The sequence below is a fragment of the Neomonachus schauinslandi genome, chromosome 12 (assembly GCF_002201575.2).
Source record: "Neomonachus schauinslandi chromosome 12, ASM220157v2, whole genome shotgun sequence".
Classification (NCBI taxonomy): domain Eukaryota; kingdom Metazoa; phylum Chordata; class Mammalia; order Carnivora; family Phocidae; genus Neomonachus; species Neomonachus schauinslandi.
The window spans coordinates 13,887,584-13,904,716 of record NC_058414.1 but is presented as its reverse complement, the minus strand read 5'-3'; the positions used below and the strand labels follow the sequence as shown (position 1 = coordinate 13,904,716).

The following is a 17,133-nucleotide window of genomic DNA, read 5'->3' as shown; positions in this document are numbered from 1 at the left end:
CCCCCCCCCGCACCGAGGCCCAGGGCCCGCAAAACTTAGCAGCCCGGGCTGCAGCACCTCATTCAAACTGATCTCTCAGACCCAGGGAGGAGGAAGCGAATAGCAGGCAGCTGGGGATGCATGTAAACGAAACAAATAGAAGCCCATTGATGTTGCCCTCCAATGGATAAATGTTTTCTGTTTCCTCCTGTGAGAGGCCAGCCCTGGAAGTGCACTTGTAGCCTGTAATAATTCCATTTTATGATACTTTCTGAAGGCAGCAAAGATAGCATCCAATTAAAATTATTACTAGCACAGTTTTGTAGCCCCGTGGAGAACTGCATCTCCTGTCCATGAGGCATGGTGGTTATTTCTCTATATTATGAATACAACAGTGTCTTACCTTAAGTACTTTGTGCTCTTTTGTTTCTATTTTTCTAAAGACTCTCTGGGGTTAGGAGGGTAAAGAAATTCAGCCCCAGTCTGTGTCCCAGATTCCAACCATTCCAACCATGGACCAACAAGCACTCTAAAACGATGCACAGAGCCACAACAAATCCGCATCTTTATAAAATAATAAAGCTTCCGTACATTTCCTTTATTACCTTGAGGCTGAGGGAATCAAAAAAATAGATCTTCAGGCTAATTATGAAAGCTGATCTTTACTCTCCTCTCACTCAGGAATACATAACTTTGAAGTTCAGAGAGCTCTTCCTAACTTAGATGCCTTTAAAATAAATTAGCTTCAAAACATAATGACCGCCATGTCAACACCTCAGATCCAGAAATGAATAGCTCAGGTTTTGCCTTACATAAGGCTGGGTTCCCCAGTGAGATGACAGATGATTTAGTACAAAGTGAGCAGCCTAGGCACTCATTTCAAATGCCAACTCAGCCCCCTCCTTGATCCTCGCTGGGGCACGCGCAGCCCTCCCCTGCGTGAGGGGAACAGTCCTAATGCATCCTTAGGTCTTCAACAGCAAAGTATGCAAGGTCACGCTGGAATGACACACGGACAGAAAGGCAAATGGATTAGAGACTTAGTATTTTAGAACTCACTTTGTTTGTTGTCCCTTAACTTTGTTCCTGTGAACTTGAATTCTCAATGGTGGCCCAGAGTTTTCTTGGAAATGAAAGCATTTGAGTGAGATGAGTAATTGCATTTTCCCTGGCACTTGGGTCATGGCTACTTTCAACGTGAACGTTCTCTTGAGTCGGGTTTGAAGATGTATTTTTAAAAATCTTACCAGTGTGAGACAGCATAATACCTTTGACCGGGACTGACATGAACACATGCTATAAAAATCTTCAGTGGGCATTGACATCTACAGAGAAAATAGGTACGATCAAACTTACAAGATGCAGGATTGTAGCCATCCTAATGTTTTTAGCATTCAGAATTCAACTCTATTATTCCAAAGAATGAGTTTAATACTTTTTAGGAGCAGTTAAATTAGACGGACCTATACACCATCCTGTTAAACACTTCCTCTACCTGAGCCACCCAAACGGGTGAAATAAAGAAAAAACTTGTCCTGCTCTGAGGGATGAGGTTACTTAGCTCGGTCCTCAGTTGTCTTATAGAGTCCGGTGTTTCTTACAGTGGAGTGAAACTTTGAGCTCTGTGGATATCAGTCTTTTCTGAACACTGTCAACATCTTATAAATCTCTGTTGGCCAGTGAAAGCCAGGTATAGACAGCCCATTTGAATGGCTCTTGACAGGACTTGTGGATGAGGTGATCAGTCTGCCCCATGGAAATAAATTCTATTAGGAGAATTTCCAAAAGTTGTCCTAATGGTTTCCTATGAAAGTCCAGGGGATACGTTTTGTGTGGTATTATTTTTGCAAGAAATGAAGGCTCGGAGCCACATTTCATTCCTTATAACCTTGAGAGAATAATTCTAATTTTTTGTTCTTGGGGTTTTAACTTAATACTCTAACTTCTGTGGATCTAATGGATGACCACTGAAAGAATGATTCAGTAGAGCTTTTAAAAATGTTACCGAGTAGCTAGAGAACTAATTTTGAATAAATATATATCAGTAGGAATAAAGGGATTTTTTTCCCCTTCACGATAGACATGTGTAAAATAAATGGAGAATTCCATGGTTTTGAAATACTGTTTTTTTTTTCCTACACTAGTTGAAAGGTTTTTGAGTTTGTGGAACATGAAATGTTTGAACTTTTTAAAAAGAAAACTTTAAAAGGACCTGCAAAGATATTTAACTCTCAAAGGTAATGATCTTTATGAACCAGAATAAGGTGTTTTGTTTGAAGATTATTAAAGGAAACAAAGATCAACTAAATTCATATATGACAGTTTACATTCTATTTTACGATTCTTTATTTTCACGTGGGCTTTGTCTTTCCACATGTTTCAAACTCTGCTTGAGAGAGTTAAGAACAATGCAACTTAGGTTGTCAGGGAAAACCAGTAATTCGGAAGGTTTAAAACAAACAAACAAACAAACAACTTTGAAGGATAATAATTACTTCTACAGTGTGCAGAAGCTGTCATAGCTTCAGAAAAATAAATAAATAAATAAAAGTGGCTTGTGTGGGTCTCACTGGGTGAGGTCATTTCTCGAGATGAAAAAAAAGATGAAGACCACTGGCAGGCCGTATCAGTCTAGACTGAAATTCTCCAAATAGTTCTTGTCCAGTTTTTCTCTAAGACTGCAATATAAGTTTTTCACCCTTTTACTCAAGTCTATGAAATTGACTTCATTTACAAAACCCGGTTGCTGCTTCAAGACAGATAGGAGTCTCGAGGATGATCACTTCAGAGAACTAATTTTGATTGCTCAGGGTTATATGTGAGCGGTTGTCCAGCATGAGCACCAGAAGCTGGCCCCCGGAGGGCTGTCTTTAGAATCTTCATTGAGACTCAAGAGCTACCCACCCACAAATTCATTCTCAGGAGGGATGAGGAGAGAATTTATACTTCTCAGTATAAATAAGAAAAATAGACTTGGATTTACAAAACACATTGGTGGGTTGAATTTAATTCACAGATTCCAGGATAAATATCAATCCATACTTCATACTTTTGCTCTAACCCACTGGCCACGGGCTGTGCCAGAATCTAAAACTAGAAATACAGAATGTGTTGGGTAGGAGCAGATCAGAAACATAAACAGAAGCAACTTTTGGGGGAGAAAACATAGGGTCTCATTCCTAGATAGAAAAAACAATGTTCCTCTGAAAAACAAACTGAGGGTTCTAGAGGGGAGGGGGGTGAGAGGATGGGTTAGCCTGGTGATGGGTATTAAAGAGGGCACGTTCTGCATGGAGCAGTGGGTGTTATGCACAAACAATGAATCATGGAACACTACATCCAGAACTAATGATGTAATGTATGGGGATTAACATAACAATAAAAAAATTTTAAAAAAAAAAGAAAAAACAATGTTCAATTCTAATTTGAATATACAATTTTGATCCAGATAAAGACCCTAAAGAATATTGAAATACCTCCTTTCCCTGACTTTTGAGGTGGCTTTTCTTGAGCCCATCCTTGGGAGTTTTTATTTGTCCTAGGGAAATTATAAACATTGTATAAAAGCCCTGGGGCATGCATGTTCCTTCATCAGTGATCTGGGGATGAGCCAGACGTGGTTGGAGACTAGTCACAGTGCCACAGGGCTTTGAGGTCTCATTCTCGTTCTGACTCTTCTTCCAACTAACTAGCTGACCACTCTGGACAAGTCACTTTAGCGCTTTGGACTTCATTTTCTCGTCTGTTAAATCTGTGGTCTAGATAATTTTTAAGATCCCTTTCAGGCCCACGAGTCTATGTAAATGTTGGTAGGCCTCTGTACTGGCCACTGAAAACTCGATGGTCCTCAAGATTCTCTGGGTATTCTTCAAGGTCGGGTTAATTTCTTCCCACTCAGCTGGGTGGCAGAGTGGAAAGAGAGTGGGGACAAACATAAGTGGGATAATGATAGCAGAAGCAGATTTTATCTTAGCCAGAGAGTCCAAATTAAAGTCAAGTTTTTATCCTCAGAGAGTCACCGCTGTAAACTCTGGTCCCAGATTGCTTTTCCACACCTATGCATTAGAGAAGCTTAAGAAACCAAATGCTGCATTTAACCTTGGCCTTCCGCATGCCGTCTTGCGTGGCAGGAGGCAGGATAATCTTTTCCTTTTCTTGTTCTTTTGCACATTTTAATAAATAACAGAGGGAGAGAGAGATCAGTGGAAGCAGTTAGGGGAGGGAAAGTTATCTGGGCTTGGATGAGGAATGAGGGGCACGGTCACCTCCTCAGAGGTGAAGTTGCTCGAAAGATAGTGTAAAATTGTTCTCGACCGTGTGCGTTTGCCAAGGTAAAGGTCTTGTTACCACTCAGGCATCCGGCAGTAAAACCGCGTCCAAATTCCACCTCTGCTATGCAGTGGACCCAGCCTCCTGATCTTCTCGTAAGTTCCAAAGTGTCTTGAGTGATAGAGAGGATGGTACATCATCCCATTTTAAGACAAAGAGCCCAACCCTTTGGGAAGCAGTTAGACAAACATGACTTTCATCTTTTTTAAAGCAAATGGTCTCCAGCGGGGGACTTCTTCCTATAGAAAGGCTCAGTATAACGCTCTATGTTAACTAACTGGAATTAAAATAAAAACTTAAAAAAAAAAAAGAAAAGAAAAGCTCAGTGCCCTGGGCCACCCTCCTTTTTCTCTAGCAGTTAGTCTTAATTTAGCATGGAATTAGTCAAAACTTTGTGGGTCTAAGTTTTTTCATCTCTAAGGAGGGGGGGTAAAATTAAACACTTTCTCGAGCTCCGTCTTCCACTTTATTTGCAGCTTTATATTAAAACCTCTGAAACTGTGTTGGGCGACCCATGCAGGTGCAGGGCAAAAACAATCTTTTTTCTCTCCTTATCCCAGGTTCTCAGGCTGGGGCCCATAAATTAGACTAACAAAAGACAGACTAACAGGAGGAAAACAAATAGGAGTTTATTAACTTGGCCATCACACATGGAAGCACTCCATGATGAGTAACTCAAAGGGGGTGCGTTTACATAGCATTTTAACAAAAGAACGATACATCGGTAGAGAAGTGACAAAGGAGAAGGACTTGGAGCTTCTAGGGGTGGCAAATTGTGGGAAGGCAAATATGGGGAATTTATTTATTTATTTTTTAAGATTTATCTATGTTAGAGAAAAAGAGAGAAAACGTGAGTGCGTGCACATGATAGGGAGGGACAGAGGGAGAGGGAGAGAGAGTCTTAAGCAGACTCTGCACTGAGCGTGGCCCAGAGCCCAAAGCTGGACACGGGGCTCCATCTCATGACCCTGAGATCATGACCTGAGCGGAAACCAAGAGTCGGATGCTTCACCGAATATGCCACCCAGGTGCCCCGATACTGGGAATTTCATAGGAAGTAAAGGCTAATTTCGGCAAGATCTGTTATCGATTCCTCTCATGCTGAAAAGGGTTTCGAGTTGTTCCCAGTCACCAACTGCTGTCCTTCTTGGTAGAAAGGGGAGGGAGGGACATTTTAGCACATCTATGTCCTGCTTTTGGTAAATAAGGGAATGTCAGAGAGCTTTTCTTATATCTACTTTTCGATTGTCTTCAACTCAAAATAATCCTCATGCTGAAGTGACACCTTGTGGGGTGGCATATTCTGCTACCCTTGTAGTTATAGTCATATAACCCCTTTCTGGCCTTGGTGATTCTAAGAGAGCTCAGACATCTCCTTGACCACATGAGGCTGAATCACAGTGTAGAATTCTCTAGCCTGGACCAAGACTAAGGTGAAGCAAGGGATGCACTCAGATGCAAAACTCAAGGTGCCCCCCAAAGTGCAATTGTCAAGATAGCTAATAGTTTTTTAAAGATTTTTAAAAATTTATTTATTTGAGAGAGAGAGAAAAAGTAGAGCAAGCAAGAGAGAACATGAGTGGGAGGGGAGGGGCAGAGGGAAAGGGAGAAGCAGGCTTCCCGCTGAGCAGGGAGCCAGATGTGGGGCTCGATCCCAGGACCCTGAGATCATGATCTGAGCCAAAGGCAGACGCTTAACCGACTGAGCCACCCAGGCGCCCTGATGATAATATTTTAATGCAGTATTTTTAAAAATCAAAATGAATGCCAAAATCCATGATGCACTGAATATCAAATTTTTGGATATAGGATCAATAACAACCTTGAGTCATACTGGAGTCTGAGACAAGAGGAAAAGCCAGCAATACTGATTTTGTTGATCATGAATTTTTTGCATTCATTTTGATTTTTTAAAATATCACATTAGATGTTGTTCATCTTGATGACTGTGTTTTGGGGCAAACAAATTTTGTGCCTGAGATAACTGCCTCACTTCCCTCACCCTCAACCCCCACCATTGGGGTACCAGCTGCGTAAATGATTTAGTTGGCAAATATCCCCCAAGGCCAGTGACATCGTGTCCACTGTAAATTCCATCCAGGTCTTGGATCCCACTTTCCAGTTGAACTTGACAGTTGCACCAAATTTTGCACAGTAGAAAGGCAAGTGTGTGTTGGAGAGTGGATCAGAGCAGAGGGGTGTGGTGGAAATCCATCCTCACTAAACTGTGTATGCCCGGGTCTAATAAACCAATCATTGATTGAATTGAAATGTTTTTAATTTGGTTGACATTTTTCACTGAACTGATTATGGTTTTATGAAAACAAGTAAGTTTGGTGACAATGGACAAAGTATCACTGTGCAGGCACCATTCTCCCAGAGCGATTCAGGCTGTGAGGAGCTTTCAAAACCGGGAAGAGTCCATGCAGTGTGAGTAAGGCTTCCTCTTGGGCTAAAGAACCAAAAGAAAATTCATTACTCTGGAGGAGAAAAATCCACCCAAACCCAGAGAATTATCATGGAGATTAAATATAACATACTGATGGAAATGCGTTATAGGCTATAAATACGTAAAGCAAATGTTGATTATACTACAGATAAGAAAGAGCATGAGTTTATTTCTGTTTATACTACTGTCCAGTAAGTTGAGGGTTTCATTCATCAGTCACTCTTTCAGGAAGAGGTTGGGTAGGAAACAGGAGTCCCTTTACCCAACCGTACTCAGCACTGAATAAAATAAACAAAGCATGTTTATCCGCATTCTCTGCAAGGGACAATTTTTCCTTTTATGAAAGAAAGAAAATCTCCTTAAAAAAAAAAAAAACAACCCTCAGTTCAACATTACTGACATTTCAAAGAATTTATTACAAGCATTTGAGATCCAGGAGGAACAACAAAGTTTATATTGCTTTGAAAGTGGCAGGGGGAAAATTAGTTTACCAAGAATATACTTACATAGTGCGGTGCTTCTTTGTCATTGTCTAGATTTACCATTTCTGGGTAGTGCTGTGTAGATTAGTCAAATCATGTAGAAAAGGGTTTAACAAAGCAGACAGCATGTTCACTGACTATGGAAGCTCATGTCAAGTAGAGATAGATAGCAAGAGTGCCAGACTCAAAGGGGGTGGAGAGATTATTGTTGCATTTGAACATGGCAAGTTATAACTTCCCCTAGAAAGCAGCCCGCTCTGAGCATGACAATGGGCAGATCCGTGGCTTGTCTGCAGTGAGCTCAGCAATGAGACTAGAGCCACACACGACGTCCAGTTCCATCCCCGTCTGTCGGATGGGGCTGATAAGCGAATCTCCAAGTCTAGTTCAGAATATTTCTGAAACCGTTTTGCCTCCGTGTGCATAGATGCAGGTTTTAGTGGAAATTTGAGGCACCCCAAATGTGCTGGCTGGCACTTCGCTCTGAATGAGCAAAATACAGCCAGTCTTTATGCTGGGGCTTGCATGATCAAGCATTATTCCTCATATTTGAGCCTCAATTCATTTCCCACAGGTTTGGGATACATTTTCCACAGGCTTTTAAATTGACTTCCACAGTATAGACTTGCAAGTGAATTTTCTCCAGGTTGTAGAGAAAGCACTTCTATCATGATCTACAAACATTTATCGAGCGCCTGTGGTGTGTACGGCGGCCCCAGGGAAGGTTTGCAGAACAGACAATGTGGTACCATAGAGAACATGGTTTTTGGAAGCAGACAGACTTGAACTTGAATGAATGCTGGCTCTGCTGGGCCCTTGGGGTCAGCCCATCCTTGGCCTCGATTTCCTCCTTGGCTCAAGGGATGATGTGAGGAGTAAATGAGATGACTTATGTGAGAGTTTCTGATAGATAGCTGGTACTGAAAAAATACCAGTATCCTGCCTGCCTTCTTTCCTTTCTTGACTACTGATACCATCATCTGAGGGGGACAGGAGACAAAAAGACCCCTCAAAGTTGAACAAAAAGCAAATATTCATGGGAATATAAAAATGCATGTGTCCGCAATAAAACCATGCACTGCACACCACAGCAAAACCCATCTAAGCTAACATGAGGCTAATAATCACACACAAGTTTTGCAGAGTCCAGTCGGAGAGGTGAGGATGCTTTCTGAGGAGGGGAACATGGCAGAGGGAGGCTGAGGCACACACAGCAAGGGTAAGCCTGCACAAAGGCCTTGGAGAAGGTGGGGAGCAGGAAGAAAGAGAATTGTAACCATGTGCTCCTGTAATCTTAAAGAATTCTCACTCAACCCACAGAACGTCAGATTCTCCAATGTTATTAAGATCCAAAAATTATTTTTTTCCTTCTAAATTCCCAAAGTTGTGGGTTTTAGTATGTGGGTGAACAGGAAGAATCTTGGTGATCCCGATTCTGCCACTGTGTGACCTTGGGCAAGTCGCCTAATCTCAGGGCCTCTGTTGTGTCACTTAGTATATGAAAAGTTTGTATTAGATGATCTTACAGCCCTTTCCAGCTCCACATTCTATTTATGAAATAATACAAATAAGGTGGTTTGAATTCCATGGAAAGAAAGAACAAAGTATGTACCACACCATAACCCACAACAAGTATGCAATACTCAAGAAAGACTCCTGATAATATGTGGCCAGTATTTGCGGTGTGTTTTAAAATTTACAAAGTGCATTTTACAGACAGTATTTCATGCATTGGTCTCCTGGAATAACCATTATCATTTATCGACTCTATCTATGTCTCTTATACTTTCTGAGTACTTTGGCCTCTCATTTCCTCCTCACAAGAGCCTAGAAGAGGCAAAAATTAACTTCGGTTCAGATCCAGGGAAGCAGACTGTCAGAAAGCTGAAGGAACTTCCTCAACGTTACTGTCAGACTTCAGAGCATCTCCATTTATATTTTACTGCCTCTGCAGTTGTTCATTTGGGTTGTTGGTGCGTTATATATTCTTATTCCCCTATTTGACTGCCAGCATTTTCTAAGGCAAAATTTCCCAAAGTGTCTTCCACAAAACACCCAGGCCAAAGAAATTGCATTGAAAACAGCTTTTATGGTAGGTAGGTAGATGACAGATGGATGGATGGATGGATGGATAGATGGATAGATTTGATGGATGGATAGATTGGATGGATGTGAATGGACAAAGAGATAGATGATGGATGGATAGATAGATAGATGATAGATAGATGATAGGATGGATGGATAGATAAGATGGATGGGTGGTTAGGTGGATGAATGGATAGAGAGAGAGAGAGGCAGATACCACACACTGCATGCCACTCCTAGATATTTCTCAATGAATAGTAAGATACCAAAAGACACCAATGAATAGTAAGACACATCCTGCAGTAGAGATGTCAACATTATTTAACCAAGAAATTCTCAAACTTATGTAACCACTGAACCTTTTTTTTCCCACATAACACTAATTAATATCCCATGGAAAATCCCTCAGCAACGACTCTAAGGCTTCCTTCTCTAAATTATCGCAGCATCCACACAACTAAAATAATCATGCATTTTCTTACCTAGAACATCATGCAAAAATCCACAGACCAAATCCTATGGACTGGACAGTAAAGAAAACAAAGTACAAAAAAGTGGGGAAAGAAGGAAGAAAAAACTCAAAACCAAAGCAAGAGCAGGGAAAGCTGAAACCAAGGATGGTCCTTACAGTTGGCAATGAGAAAAACCAGTGGGTCAAAAAATTAAGGGAGGGTCTGCCTGAGCTGCCCCTCAAGGCAGCTGAGGTCTTGGAGAGCTTCTCCTTCAGCTGGGCTTCCCCCCTTCCTTTTCTTCCCTGCCCATTATTGCTCCTGTTTACACAGCACTGTACCTGGAGTCGTGGCTCCCCATGCCAGGGCATGGAGAAGTGACAGCAGGGTACCCCTGGGCCCCATGACCCCTGGCAGCCCACAGAATCAACAGGACAGAGAGGGCATGCTCCCTCCTCACCACACCCCCATCCTCCTGCCTTTTGACTTAGGCGTTTCCAGTGGTTAGGACATTTCCCCAATACCGTGACAACCGCCTTCTCAACCCATGGGTGTTAAGAGTGGTTGGAATCCAAACAACAGGTCAAGTCAGTCTGAAATCTGTATGGCAAGCCGGGTGTCAGGCCTCTAGAGTACCAGATGTCAAAACTCTCTGTCTGTGGGGCACTCTCTCTCAGTGGTAATGCTTCCATCCTGACTCTTTCCTTGTTTCCTATTTTAAAAAGGGAGAGGTAGTGCCTCGGAGACACTGGTGTTTTCCTTCTCTTTCATCCTCCTCTGTGGAGAACTAAATTGGGCATTCTGGCTTCAGTACAGAGATAAGACAGAGAAAGGCGCCATGTTGAGAACGGCAGTTGCAGAGTTCCTTCTGACATGTGTAAGAGGAATCCACATGGCAAAGGTTCGGGTGCTCTTTAGAGTGGCCGTCCACAGGAAGGGCACTTCCCAGTGCTTGGCCACTCAGTGGGGATACCTGTGAGGACACAGACTAACACAGTGGTGGGGGAGCGCCCTGCATGTAGATGCTGACGGCTCTCTTCTGGAAACTAGTGGCTCTCATCTGAAAGCCCAGTTGGGCTCTGATCAGTGCAACTTTCCAGCCCGACACATTTTGTCTGAACTGTTGTTTGACTGGGATCAGCCATCACTTAGTTTTCTACACCAGAAGAAATGGAACTGTCATAAAAGAGAAGCCAAGTCAGGGAGCTCCTTCTTTTCTCAGCTGGGCTTCCTATCCTCCCCGAGGCTGGCCGCTCTTTCCAGAGTTGAGCTCTCTGTCGCTGCATTGTGGGGTTATGAATGTGGCATTTAGAGAACAAAGCAATGTTGAAGGGGTTCAGAGAGGAGAAGATTTCAGAGAAACCCTCTCACTTCCCCCCCAAAGAAGCTCTCTTGAGTCCGGTTGTCTTGGAAACTTGTATGTTGTAAATCAAAGGGAAGGTCATCTTGTGCCTCTGTCTGAGGTTCTAAAAATTAACATTCCTTAGAGTAATAACCACCTCCAGTATTCTGCACCCCATGGAAGGAATTTGACCAATCCAGAGCTTAAAAGCCCAACAGGCCTTGGAACCAACTTGGAAAAGGCAGAAAGTTATTAAAGGCAGAAACCAAAAATGGGGTATTTTCCAAGCTCCCCCAGTGTAAATATCACCGTGAATACATTTTAAGCATCTTCAAGGCACAACTTACATACCATTTTCATTGCTACTGAACTTCCTTAAGTGATAAAGGAGGTATCTTCATACCAGAAAGGCAGACCTCCATGTAATCAAATATTTTCTGGGCCATGGGGGCCCGTTATCTCACTGCCTTGTCTGACCTCCCTCCTTCTTCTTGGCTCACCCAAGCCATGTCATCTCCAAACAGCTGTGGCCATGCCCACACTGTATTTTGTTCATTTCTTTGTATTATGTTCAACTCTTTGCTTTCTTTTTTAAGAGAAAATTTACAGACTCAGTGGCAGTGGTTCTCAGCATTAGCTGCATGTTGGGATCCCCTGTGGAGTTTTTTTCTTCAATACCAACAACTTGGTGAACCCAAGTGGGGCAAAGCATGGGCATCAGCATTTTTAAAGAAGCCCAAGTGATTCCAACTTGGAACCAGGGTTAAGGACAGCTACCTAGTGTCTTGTAAATAGGCTCCCAATTATTCATTTGTAAAAAAGCAAATTCCTACCTCTTATTTATACAAAATACTTTTTACATGACGTGTCAGTTGCAGGAGTTGGTGCTAACTTTACTTCTATGATATAATAAAACTAGGTCGGGTGCCTGGGTGGCTCAGATGGTTAAGCATCTGCCTTGGGCTCAGGTCATGATCCCAGGGTCCTGGGATCGAGTCCCACATTGGGCTCCCTGCTCAGCGGGGAGCCTGCTTCTCCCTCTGCCTCTCTCTCTTTCTGTCTCTTATGAGTAAATAAATAAAATCTTTAAAATAATAATAATAATAAAACTAGGTCTTCATTTCTAAGAAGACTGAGCCAGTGTTACTTCGACCCTCCCCCTCCCCCAGATTCACAGCCCATCAGGAAATGAAAACAGCCATAAATGTACTTTGTTATCCACTGGAGCCTCTCCCAGACTCTGAAGTTGGGTTATTAGCCAATATTTGCAGAAAAACCTCACACCTTGTGATTCACCTCTGAAACGCAGAATAGGAGAAATAAATAATCTTTTAACACCCTCTTGTTCCAAACAAGAACAACTATCTGCTACTGGTTGAGAGTTTATTAGATGCCCAGACTGCTGCTAGTTGGTGTCTCATCCAATCTGTACCTGGGCTTCTCAGGCTTTTCTTTGCATATGAATTTCCCTAGGACCTTGATAAATGTAGACTTGGATTCAGTAGCTCTGGGGTAGAGGGCTCACCCCAGATTCTGCATTTCTAACCAGCTCAGGTAAGGTTGATGCGCCTGGCCCTCTGCCCACATCTTGAGTAGCAAAGCTCAACAAACCTTAGATGTCCCATTAGCTCACTTCACAGGCAAGGAAGTTAGGAGTAAGGACCTCTAAGAGGCAAGATTCAAACCAAGGTCTCTCTGACATAAAACCTTGTCTACTGTGCTCATCTGCCTCTTTTTAGTCTTTTTTTTTTTTTTTCATTGTGGGATTTCCGTCTGTTTAAAGAGATCTCATTTAAATCACATAATGATTTCTAACTTGCAGATGAAGCTGAAGGTAATTGCACAGTTAGAAGAGAGACTTCACTGTCCCCTCTCTGTTCTTTCTTGTAGCTCCGGATCTCAATTTCAATCTTATCATTGCTCACGAACCAGAAACTCTGAAGTTAGGGGTGAGGGTGCAGCCACACATTCTTCCCTTTATTTGGTAAATCTACTAGTTTTGTTAGAACCATTTCTACCCACTTCTGTGACCACTGAGAAATCAGAGCTGAAAAGTCAGTGGGTCTCATTCCAATTTTTAGGCCCTAGATCGCCTGGCTATATGACTATGAAGATCACCCCTTCCTACATCCTCACCATCTGTTGTACAGCCACGGAATTGCACGCGACACTGCTTCAGTGAGGGGTGAGGGAGTATTCTCCTACACCAGCATTTCAATACACTTTTTCAAGAGCAAAAGCCCCAGATCAATGTAAAATGGGAACAAAATCATCCTCCAAATGTAGAGGCCATGCAGAGTCAGAACATAGTTCTTTTTCCCTGATGAAAGATCCGATAGTGTGGTTTGTGAAAGCTCTTTCCCCTCTTCATCAGGAGTGTGGGAGCTGGGTACAAAATGACATTCACATTAAACAGCTTCTCTCTAGTCACGTCTAAAAAGTGGCCATTTCTGCTAGAATGGAGAATTTGCTGTGTGACCATTGGGAGTGGTGCCATCATGGAGAAGCAATGTACTCTTCATAAAGTGCAAGAGAAGTCTTCAAGAACATCTACACCTTCTAGGTTCTTGGCATGTCATTTTGGACATCCTGTAAGTGGGCGTGTAGACCCAGTAACCCAGGCAAATCCTCGACACTTGCCCAATGTCTGCCTCTACCAGGTTGGATAGGCAGGTCTTACTGATTTGATGGCTTTAGGAAAAAATAATCTCATTAACATCTTCATCGTCAAAGAAGAGAAGAAACCTAACAGAACTTGTACAAATATCAGTCACTAGCCTCAGGATACACAAATGAATGCATGGATTGACCTAAAAGAAAGCAAATTGGGGCAATAAGTTGGTAACTCCTGCCAACCCAAGTCCAATATGTGGACGGACGTGTATTTGCACCAAAGGGTTAGACTGTATGTGTATTATGTAGACTTTATTTTTTTTTTAACAGTAAACACCTTTTTTACATGACCAGATAGGAGGGAGGAAGATTTATTTGTCTTTCCGGCTCTGATTTTCCTCAGCTAGAACTCTAGCTCCTTGCCCTCGAGCACGGAGCCATCTGCTCTTGAAGAGGTGCACACGAGAAGCTTGCCCTGCTGGGAACACTCCTCCAGAAGACTGCTGATTTGGCCATTCTTTTTCCTTTCATCATTTCTTCTGAATTTTGTTTGATTGGTTTTTTTGTTTGTTTGTTTCTTTGATTGTTTTTTGTTTTGTTTCTTTGTTTTCCTAGGCAGTCAGTTTGGCCCCCTTCTTGCAGCCCAGGGACAGTGCATAGTGGGGCTCCTACCACGGTCGGTGCGGGATGCTGCCAGTGAGCACGGAACAGTTCTTCACTGGTGCAGACCAGTTCGTTGTTGGAAGCGTTGTAGACAACATTGGTAACCCTTGTTTTGTACTTATGACCCTCAGAGTCCAGGGCAGGTCCCCCATGTTCAGCCTCAAGGCATGGGACTTCTTCTGGCCTCCCTGAGAAAGCAGACTGTGTGTATTTGAGTGGGGACCAATCTGTGTTGGCAGTGAGGCTTCCCAGCTCAAACTTCCATTTCTCATGGTAGGGCTTTCTCTCATCTCCGGTCTTGTCCGGAGAGATGCCCATCGCTCTCTGCGCTGGCTGCAAAAGAGCTATTACGTAGCCTTTCGATCTCCCTAATTACATGTATGTATGCTCCGTATTCGTGTGTATATATAGTTGCGTTTATTTGATATGTACATAGGCACATATTTATTTAAATTTTTTTAGGAACACCAACTCAGGGATTCTGTGAAGTGTCCACTTACAAGGTTATCCACGTAATCTGGGCAGATCAGCGGAGTGTGAGCACAAGGGGAGAAATGACATTGTCTGGGGTCTTCCGTTCTTTCCTTTTCTGCCTGGGACGTTTTGGGGAGAGTGACTAAGCAGTGCCGGAGATTATGAATTTGCTTAAGTGTGAACGGCTGATTGCCGCGTGCGGCGCCGGCCCTCCCCGAAGGTGATTGACTAGGGCTGCAGGTCTTCACACCCGATGCCTGGATTTGACTCGGAAAGTCTGCCAAGTCTTTTACTCAGAAATTTATCTTAATTAGATCTGAAAGACCTGCCACAGCAGAATAGTCACACCGATTAAAATGAAAAACAGGAGAAATTACTGATCAAATTAATCATAATGTCGGGTTACAGCTGTAGGTCTGATGTAATTTGCCACTCCAGTGAGTTACATCGGCCCGGCCCGGGAAAGGGAGCTGGCTTTACGCTGATCCGTAACACCCACCCGCTCCAGGCGTCCCGGCAGGAGGCTGCTTCCATTCATTTTCCTGGCTGGCTCTGACCTCCCTGCTGCAACGAGAAACAAATCAGGCACCAAACAAATGGAAGGGGGGGCGGCGGTGAGTAGGGAGGCAAAGGAGGAACATTTTCTTATCCAAGTGATTGTACTATTTCAAAATGGTGAGCTTTTAAAAGTTGGCTGGACAGGCTTGGGGCTTTGTAGCTTGTTGGGGGTTTTGCTTTTTCCACTTAACCTCATTTGAGTTTTACTTGTGGTGACCTGACATTGACTAGATGCAGAGCGAGAATCAAAAGGTCAGAGGACAAAATCTTTGGCTCTAAGCAATGAGAAAAAAAAAAAAACCTTTAGAAAAATCTCCTTGCCAACATGGCCCTAGAACTGGGGCATGGATTGAACTAATCTGAAGTGTCACAACAGAAGGGGAAGAAACCTCAGTTGTTAATGCTGATTGTCCCCCATGAGGGTATGGTCCTGGAACTCTAATTTTTAAATAAACACTGCTTGATACCATACCTAATGTGTTAGGGCCGTGGGGGGGTGTGGGGGAGAGAAGTAGGTGAGTAGGTGGAGTGTACTAATTTTTTTAGGAAAACAATTCAGAGTCCAGATTCTTTTCAACACAGAGCCTTGATTCATTTTGTGTTTACAAAACACATCGCCCTATTAGCAATGCAAAGAAGGCGCCCTAAAGCACACCCCGGTCTAGGCTTCCCACCGGCAGTCCTCAGAAGTTAGATTTTAGGAGCAATGTAGGACTTCTCTCTAACCAGTTCTGCTTTATCGGGGAGCTATAGACACCTCACTTGGAGAGAACCCTTTTAAAACAGAGGTGACAGGAAAGTACAGAGAAAGGAAGCTTCCTTCCCAATCAATGATGATCAGATGTCTCTGGAGCGGCAAGTTCTTCCTCTCCGACCATATGATGGTGGCCCAAATCCCATCTGGTCATCCCTAGACCAGATGCTCATACCTTTTCATTCCCAGTGTGACAAGGCCCCCATCCTCTCTTCATCCCACCAGGAATAAGTTGGGTACATTTTGTAAACGAGGGAGCTAGGCAGTCACAGGAGATAAGATGGCCTTGGCACTCAAGAGACTCTGCCTTCTGGACCTTTCTTTGGATTTGTATGAAATAGGTGGGGGGCGCCTGGGTGGCTCAGTCGTTAAGCGTCTGCCTTCGGCTTAGGTCATGATCCCAGGGTCCTGGGATCGAGCCCCGCATTGGGCTCCCTGCTCCGCGGAAACCTGCTTCTCCCTCTCCCACTCCCCCTGCTTGTGTTCCCTCTCTCGCTGTGTCTCTCTCTGTCAAATAAATAAATAAAATCTTTTTAAGAAAGGGAAAATATAGGTGGGACAACGTGCCCAGATTGGGGAAGGTTATAATAACCACATTTTGCGTCGTTATTATATGGGCTTTGTATCTGGTTCATAACCAGAATTTTTAAAAGGAAATAATAAAAGAGAATAGAATATACCAGGGCATCATGTCACAGGTAGTAAAGCTATATATTTTTTCTTGAAGCTTCTGTTTAAATTATATACATAAAGATAGATAGATATAGTTGCATATAGAGAGACATATATATATAGAGAGAGAGAGATTTGTCCATATATGTGTGTGTGTGTGTGTATTTTGTATGTATGTATGTATGTGTTGGGTTGAGTTGTCAAGTGTATTTCTTACCATGGAACAAGGTCAGAAGAATTTGAAGAACCCTACCCTGAAAAATCTAGCTCTTCAGGGATGCCAA

General features: G+C 43.0%; 1 pseudogene; it reads right to left on the bottom strand.

Moving 5' to 3' along the window:
• Positions 1 to 14,131: 14,131 nt before the first annotated feature.
• Positions 14,132 to 14,709, bottom strand: LOC110592597 (annotated as a pseudogene).
• Positions 14,710 to 17,133: the final 2,424 nt, after the last annotated feature.